The 9,194-nt window shown below is 37.7% G+C and overlaps 1 protein-coding gene across 2 annotated transcripts in view; it reads left to right on the top strand.

Annotated features, from left to right (window-relative positions):
* Positions 1 to 9,194, top strand: part of CUL3 (cullin 3) — a 64,016-nt gene that overhangs the window by 13,056 nt on the left and 41,766 nt on the right. The gene's annotated exons all lie outside the window — the stretch shown is intronic.

Below are 9,194 nucleotides of genomic sequence, written 5' to 3'. Positions count from 1 at the left end.
TCCTCTCAGTATACTTATCTTTTTTCCAAAAATTTGGCCCCTTAAGTTTGGATTGTCTTTTTCCTTTGATGCTTTTAAATAGTTGGTAATGAAAAGAATGTTTTTTTATCTGCCTTTTATAATTGTTTTTGACAGAATTGGACATATAAAAACTATTTTCAAGACTAGAGGTGGGTTAACATTTTGCATTAGATGTTATTTCTCAGATGAGGTAACTGACAAATATTAAAGTCACTTAGTGAAGGACAAGGAACAGGAGGTAGACAGGTGCTGGAACTATTCTCTGCTAACCACTGAACTTTAATACTTCTCTAACATACTTCTACGTTTCTAGAAGATGTAATCTTGTAATTTTACTGTTCTGAGACCTTTAGGGTCTCAGAAATAATTTCTTTCAGAAAAAGTAATACAAGACTAATCCCAAGAAGGTGGAAGCTAAATATGTCCCAAGTGCCCTTTCATTAAACTACTGTCGTATTCCATCATCTCTGACTTCAACTACCACTCTTGTCCTTAGTATAGTCCCTTATGTCCTTGGCTTCTGCAGTTTCCTGCCTTGGCCACCCAGAACTTAGAATATGAAGGAAAATGGCTCATGAAGTTGTGGGTGTTGATAAGTCTTAAATTCAAAATTCGGATTTCTAAGTCTGGAGTATCTTCCTCATCTCCAAGATTGAACAATCAGTCTCTTTGTCCACCTTCTTACCAGATCTACAAGGGAAACATATTACTTAGTGAGAATAACAAATTTTCACTATGATTGAAGAACCATGAATGACTAATTGCAACCCAGTCTCTTATGGTTCTAATGGAATAATTTCTAGCATCTCCTCCCTCCCCCCACATCCTTAGATTATTAAAGTTTGGATTAGGAAACATTGCCAGAGTCCCTCTGGTATTCAGCTTCTACAACATATAAGGAGGCATCACAAAGTTCAAGGGGAGAACAATGGAACTAAAAGATAATGGAATTTTATTTTTTGAAGCCACAAACTTTGAAGCCTCCTCATCTAATATTTTATGACTTAGCACTACAATGCAGTTGGCTTGCACCCACCAGCAGGAGTGACGACCTAACAGTCTGCTTGCATAAAGATTTATAGTCTTGAAAAATAAGGGGTAATTTTACTCTACCTTGCAGGGACATTATGCATTCATGAAGGTTAATGAAACTTAGCAACAACTACCCAACTTAGGAAAACATGGCTAAGTATTTTGCTTTGTCAAATATTAGGAAAAGTAAAGTATTGCTATAAAATCAGAGAAACTTTTGTTAAAAACATCAAATTTGAAGCTGGTATTTCTCCAAATATCCTGCTTCTGTTCATTAGGTTTTCAGTAACTGCTCTGTCCATAGGGTTTTCAGTGTCTAATTCTCTGAAACGAACCGCCTATTTCTTCTTTTTAGTATGTCAGTTCTCTTGAAACTTGTTTACTTTGGGTGACTGCTGGTATTTGAAACAACCAGTGGCATCGTTTCTAACATCACAGCAAAACACAAGGCACCACAGGATGACAAACTGACAGGTGCTGGCCCTCGATGAGATGGATTGCCACAGTGGCTGCAACAATAGGCTCAAACATAAGAACAGTTGTGAAGATGGGCGGTTTTTCATTCTCCTGTACATGGGGTCACCTTGTGTTGGAACTGACTTGAGAGCACCAAACAGCCACCACCACCCCATTTCTCCAAGAAGCTTTCCGCTAGGTCTGTACACTGCTGGCAGTGGTGTGTCCATCTATACCTCTTTCGAAGGGTTCTGCATGCTTCAATTTACGCTGTGTCAGAATGGCAAGTTTTGACATCCTCGAGGGATTCAAAATCGTGTTCCTTAAAAGTATTCTCTGAGTTTGGAGAGCAAAAAAGAAGCCTGTAGAGGCAAGATCAGTAACTATAGAGTAGTAAATGGAGTAAACTTCCCTAACCAAATTCTCTGAGGACAACCTATGCTACCCTTGAGGAATGAATGAGCAGGCGCGTTGTCATGATGGCAGAAAATCCTAGGTGCAGTTTTCCTAACATTTCCCTCACCAATGCAGTTTTCACTTTACTTAAAACATCCACAGAATATTGAAGTGTCACCATGCCCTAGGGTCACTAGAGAAAATCCATCAAGGTTTTCCCTAAAAGAGTCCCCACCACCACCACCACACACACACACACCCCACACCACCACCACACCACCCACCCACCCCCAAGTACCATAACCTTCGGAGCTGATCCTCATTCCTTGATTTTAATTGATCCAGGAGATCCCCTCAGAAGCCACTGTTTTGGACTTTGCTTTTTGGAACCTAATGGTAAATACACCGATCGTTCCTGGTTATGCTTTGTTCCATGAAATTGTCTTTCATTAGTTTTGATCTTGCATAAGACTGATGGAACAATCAGCTCTGAGTTACCTACTCTTTGCATACAGCTTTTGGCACCCATCCAGCCAAAAGCTTGCTGAGGCCAAGATGTTCACTTATAATGGAAAATATGGTACCACGTGAGATCCCACATTTAGTAGCTATCTCATCAATGATAATTCCTGTGAATTCCATCACTTTTCTTTCTCTTTTGAGATTGACAGTCTTCCCTCTTTTTAGTTCATCTTTGAGGCTTTCTCAACCATCCTTAAAATACGGATCCAGCAAAAACTGATGTGGTAGGTAAGGCAGCATTCCTCTAAAGGTATTGGAAACTTTCATTCATTTTGAAAAATTACCACTTGAGTTTTTAAAAAATTCTATATCAGCCCTGACCTCAAAATGTTATTTTTTCATGTGATAAAAATATTATTTTCTTCTCTTTAAAGGCACTCTAATGAGATCAAGACAAGTGAATTGCTGAGAAGAACATGTTAGCAGTAGTTTGCTGATAGCAGAGACATGTTTGAACATCTTTTGTGTAAAATTCATTTGTGTTTATATAAGCTGGAACCCGAATATCAAAAAAGTAAATGAAAACCAAACTCAGCTTCCATCAAGTAGAGTCTAACTCATATCAACCCTATAAAACCGAGGAGAACTGCCCTTAGGGGTTTCCAAGACTACAGCTTATTACAATGGAGAGCCTCACCTTTACTTGTAGAGCAGCTAGCTGGTAGTTTCGAATTGCTAAACTTGTGGTTAGCACCCCAGGGCTTAACCCACTTTTCCCCTCTCAATTTTTGTAGACATTTCTCAAGATAAATTGAAATTATTTTTAAATGGAGTTTTTACAACCTCATTATTGGTCTTAAAATCACTCTGCGTCCTTGCCAAAGATTGTGCCCTTTTTACATTCGTGCAAACTAAGATTCCGAGCAGAAGTCTTGGAGCCAAGTCTTCTAACTTGTGCATTTGATACCACATCCTGTGCATTTTCAATTTCTTTACCAGTATGAGTTGAAATGGGCTCCGTGGCAGTGAGTCTGTTTTTATTTTAATATGGGAAAAATACTGGATGTGTTAAATCAGTCAGTTCCATTTACTTTAAAAAAAATCTTATCAGTGTCTTCTCTATAATGTCATTGGGCACTATATTGAAACAGTGGTTAAGCCTTGGTCTCATGCCTTTTTTCTTTGATTTGGAAGGAGAGACTTTTGTTACCTTTTTATTTATTGTCACTGTGTTAAGTCTGTTGAACCTATATTTATTTCATGGTTTGAAAGTGAACCCAGTTTGAAAACACTTAAAATATATTACTTGTTGATAGAAGTTTGTCTGGTGACTAAGCTTGGGAAAGCAGGTTCAAACATGTTCTAACACACAGCTGCTTGTTCCAGGGCTGTTTTCTGGTTGGCTGTTTTGTAAAAGAGAGTTTAACCTTTGGAGATTCAGCTCCAGTTTCTACCAGGCTGTAAAGTTTGTATTCACAAAGTTTTAAATACACCTTATTTTACTCTGTTTCTGAGCTCTTTAAAAAATAGACAAATATCACAGAGATCTTCTGTCCGGGCAAAAAAATATGAAAGAATACTTTTTAAAGTTCAATTAATTAGCTTAATTAAACTACTTTCAGAGCTTTGCACTGGAATTTTAGCATTAGTCTTTGCCAAAGTAAACAGCTGCCTTTGACCATAAGTGTGACCAGTCAGGGCATATAGATGAATGAGGATCAATTCATACCCACCCTTGGTTCATTAAAGGTATTATTAAAAGTACTGAACTATTGGAGTTTGAAGCAGAATTTTTATAAAGAGCTTCCTTTGTACTTTGTATTTGAGACAAAGACTTTGAGGTTGTATTTATATTTGTAGTACTAAGTTTTCAGAGTTAAATGAGACACAAGGATTAGTCTTAGAACATGCTTCAAAAAAAGAATTTAATCTATCAGAGTACATTGCACAAAAATCAGACATTACATACGAATGATACTAAAACTGCTTATACTTTGTTTCTTCCTTGGAGCCCCACAGATGACTGCTCCCAAGACCCATTTATCCTTGTTTGCTTTTCTGTGACGTAACAACTTTTAAAATATTTGTTGAATCATTCTTGCAGCTACATTATTTAAATAAGAGTTAATTTTGAACTCCATCTTAAAACGCATCCTCCTCTAATTTTATTTTTGTTTTTAAATATGAGTCTTTGAGCACTGAAACTGTTGCCTTTTCTGTGCACGTTGTGTCTTGACATTTGTGTGCTGAATAGGAGCGCTTCTGCATTTGCTAATTGTTAAAAAAACTGGTGGATTTTGACCCATCTGCTAGGGGAAATGATTCTTTTCCAAGATGGTAGAAATGGGGACATCTGTGGTCTTGTAGGGTTAAACACCTTGGAAGACTGATGTCCTTGTGTCTGCTGGAAATTCAGAGTCTTGTGTAATGTATGCGTAAGCTGTGGTAGTTAACATAACATAATTTGGTTTCAATTTGTGACTTGGGTGGAGTCTAGTCTGTCAATTGAGTAATCGCCAATGAGGCCTCTGTGTGGGCTTGGCCTTCTCCTGAGGATTCTGGGAACTCTGGTATTTCCTTCTTGGAGACAGGAGACATGCTCTCCCTCGGCTCACTACCAGAGAGACACAAGCCACGTTGAGACAGGGTGATGGCAGTCAGAGCTTAGGAGCTGAAGGGACCACGTGGAGACCCCTGCCAGTGCTGAGATGCCTCTACCACCACTGGATCCATAAGCCTTTCCACCCGCTGGCCTGTGATCTTCCTGCATTCGGTGTCATTACATGTGTTTCATGAGTCTGAAGAGGAATTAATAGACTGGTACTGGACATGGGCTAATATTGGACTTAGGGACTGGACTGGGCTGGAATGTTTTTTTTTCAATATTCATTTGTTCTTGAATATAAAGCTCTTTCTTACACAGATATGAGAGTCTCCCTGAATTTGTTTCCCGGACTAACACATAGACATAGAGAAGAGTTTTACATGAAGGTTCAGTACCACCCCAAGATGTGTCTGCCTTAGTTGGAAGATTGAAAATGCAGAAACAGCCAGACTTCTCCCAACTCAGTGCAAAGGGGTCAGGGACATAGATCTCAGTGCTGATAACTTCCTCTCACCCCAAAGTCCAGCTGACCTACGAAAGGTATTTTTCCCCTGCAGGCTTGCCTGGCTTAGGAATTGCAGCTTCTGAAAGAGAGCCATAAATAAAGAGATTTGAAATGTGGCTGATCTCAATAGTGATGAAATATACTCTTCCTTATATGTAAACTTAACATTTGACTCAGACATTCGATTTTCAAACCTGCTTTTCAGAACATCTCATGTTTTCAAAACTTATATTTTGGCTTTAAAAAGGTAAATGTAGCTATCAGCATCCTATCTTTGCTCAGCCCTAGATAGGTGACTAAAGCTAGAATCATGCGTACTGCAGTTTTTGGTCAAAGCCTAATATTTGTAGGTTTTAAGTTATTCTTTAGTATTTTTCTCTCATTTGAGATGCTTTTCTTTATCTTGTTTGTATTTGAGATTATATTTTTTTACACTACTTAGCAGTTAACTAGATTGGAGACCTTAAATACCGCATATACTCATGTATAAGCCGAGTTTTTCAGCACATTTTTAATACAGTTTTTGTGGTAGTTAGGTGCCTCAGCTGATATTTGGGTTGGATTATATACAGTAGGTGTTCATTTTAATGAAAATGTTCACATAAACATACATAAAAATAAGTCTTCAGGGATTTAAATGATTGGAGCTACTTGGTACTGTGTTCCATAAAATCAGCCAGTTTATTTGACAGAAATTCCTATTAGAATCGTTATAAAATGCTCTTGTGCATGCATAAGTGGAATTTCTTCTAACATTGCTATATCAATTGCACCTATCATGTGTAGATCACAGGTTTGCTGTGTGTGCATGCATTTAACAAACAGAAACACAAATCCTCAAGAGTGCCTATGTGTATAGGCTTTATTTTACTGATAGTAATTCTGCATAAGTATCAAACATTTAATACAAGGGTAGTTGAAAAACTATGAAAAATTGGAATGAAAAGGTAATGGAATTTCACCAGTTTTGGAGGGGGGTGTATTTTTTGTGTGTGTCTCCTCATGGAAATGACTAGGTAGTATCACTAATTTTATATGATTATACTCAAGTTTCTAGGTTTTCCTTTCTCTTTATTTGCTCTCCAATATTTCTAATTAAATTCAGAGTTAACTGGCTTTTAAAATTTTATATATTGTTTAAATATAGTCGTTCTACACACCTTGATTGTCCCAAAGACAAAGGTCTTCCTTTTAGACTACAACATCGGTTTCTCTTGTCCCCAAGTCATCCTCCATGGACGTCGGTGTTGTTTACTCCACTCAAATATTCCAACCATGTGTTCTCTTTTCTCCACCTGGCTTCTTTTATTAAAGCACAGTTTTCCCATTATACACTATATACCTGAGGAATTTGTCAGCTGTGCCGAGACTTTTTTCTGTCTTTTTTGGCAGAGAGCTTATGATAGCAAACATTACAGGCCTGAAGGTACATAAACTTTCAGTTGTGGTAACAGCAGTATGCTTAGGGCTGGTAAGGGCCAGCCAAGGCAGAAGAAATGGAAAGAGAAGTCATTGTGAAATACACCCTGAATCCCCAACATATGTTAATTTGGGCATAGAATGTGATGCTTCATATGAAATTATTAGCATTTTAGAGCTTCTATTTATTAGTCCTTTGATTTACTGGGAGCCTGGGTGGCATAGTAGGTGCAAGTTGGACTGCTACCACCAGTGAGTCCATGGGAGAAAAAAGTGGCTTTCTGCTCCTGTAAAGATTTACTGTCTCAGAAACCCACAGAGGCGATTCTCCCCTGTCCTATAGGGTCACTGTGAGAATCGACTCAGTGACAGTCAATTTGAATTCTTTAGTTTTTCCTGCAATCCAGGTAGATAAATCATTTACCGTATATACTCGAGTATAAGCTGACCTGAATATCAGCCGAGGCACCTAATTTTACCACAAAAACCTGCATTAAAAATGTGCTAAAAAACTCAGCTTATACTCGAGTATATACGGTATTCACAGTCACATGCCTCCAAATGGTAAAGAAATGGATTACAGAAAGAATTCCCATGTCTACATTTACCATTTTTTCAATTGTTGAAAATTTCATATTAAAGATGTACTGTTAAGCAGTACAGGCACTTTAGAAAATAGTTTGGCAATTTTCATATACCCAAGTGACTTCATTTCCAGGAATCGGTTTAAGGACAATAATAATGTATGCATCCATAAAATGAGTGTACACAAATGTCCATAAGAGTAATACCATAATAACTAATGAAACAGTCAAACAATAGTACATATAATAGAATACTGTTCAGCACGATAAGAAATGAAATACTGATATATTCCAAAATATGAATGGACCTTTTCAACGAAGCATCATACTTAGTGAAAGAAAATGGACACGAAATACTACCTATCATATGATGCCAATTTTATAAAATACAAGAAATGGAAATTTATAGGAAGAGAAAAGTGACCATAGCAATTGACTGATTGCAGGAGGGCTCAGAGAATTTTGGGATGATAGATATGTTTATAAGCAAATTGTATCTATGGTTGCAAAGCTATAGAAATATATTGAGAGTTATTGAATTGTGTTCTTACTGTAGGTGAAGTTTATAAGGTTCATTATACAGGAATAAACTCTTTTGGAAGGAGTTTTTAAAATGTCACTGTAACTGCTTTTCTCACTAGATTGTACTTTGTATATCATTTGTCCTATAACTATAAAGAATGCCTTTTCACTCCAAACCATAAAGTCCAATCTAATTATTTGACACTTCTCATAACCTAAGTTCAGAACATTTTGGTTTCTTAAGAAAGCCTTTAGTACTTTTTATAAACATAGATACATCTGTCTGCCCTCTCCCTCCATATGCTAAGATATGTAGAACATACTCATTCTAGCATCAAAACAAAGCAAATAAAACCTACTACCATCAATTTAATTCTGATTCATAGTGACCCTATAGTACAGGTAGAACTGCCCCTGTGAATTTACAAGACTATAAATCTTTTGTGGGCGTAGAAAGCCTTGTTTTTCTCCTGCAGAGCAGCTGGCGCATTTGAATTACAGCTTGTGTGATTAACAACCATGTTTGTAACTCACTGTATCATCAGGTTCCTCATTGGCATCAAAGATGCTCATAAAAGCAATTTTTTTGGTAGCCTTTAAGTATGTACTCTTATTAAATAAAATGGATTAAAGAAGGAGATTGTGAACAATATTGTCATATAATGAGAACATTACACATTGTGACGTGTTAGTCTGGGTTGACTAGAGAAGCAAATTCAGAGATACTCGTGTGTAAGAGAGAACTTTATATCAAAAAGAGTAATTCCACATTAAGAAAACATCCTAGCCCAGCCTAGATCAAGGATACCAATTTATAAATTCCTCTTCAGACTCATGCAACACCTGCAATGATGCCAAATACAGAAAGATCAGAGGTCACTGGGTGGAAAGTCTTGTGGATCCAGTGGCAGTGGAGGCATGCATATCAGCACTGGCCGGAACCTCCACATGGCTCCTCCAGCTCCAGGGCTCTAGGGTAGCTCTATGTGCCTTGTCAGCAGCAATGTCTCTCAGGGAGTGAGCGTGCATCCTGCCTTCAGCAAGCTATTTATTTCCTTAGTGCCTCCAGATGAGGTCATCAAACTGGGACCTGATTGACAGACTAGACTCCACCCTTCCACAAATTGACCTCAGATTATGTAGCTACCACACGCGTGAAGAATTTAGTTAAAATTTGGATGCTGCCATTCTA

The sequence above is a fragment of the Echinops telfairi genome, unplaced genomic scaffold (assembly GCF_000313985.2).
Source record: "Echinops telfairi isolate 266 unplaced genomic scaffold, ASM31398v2 ScPeMD7_3;HRSCAF=10, whole genome shotgun sequence".
In the NCBI taxonomy this organism is placed as follows: domain Eukaryota; kingdom Metazoa; phylum Chordata; class Mammalia; order Afrosoricida; family Tenrecidae; genus Echinops; species Echinops telfairi.
This window is presented reverse-complemented; position numbering and strand designations above follow the sequence as displayed.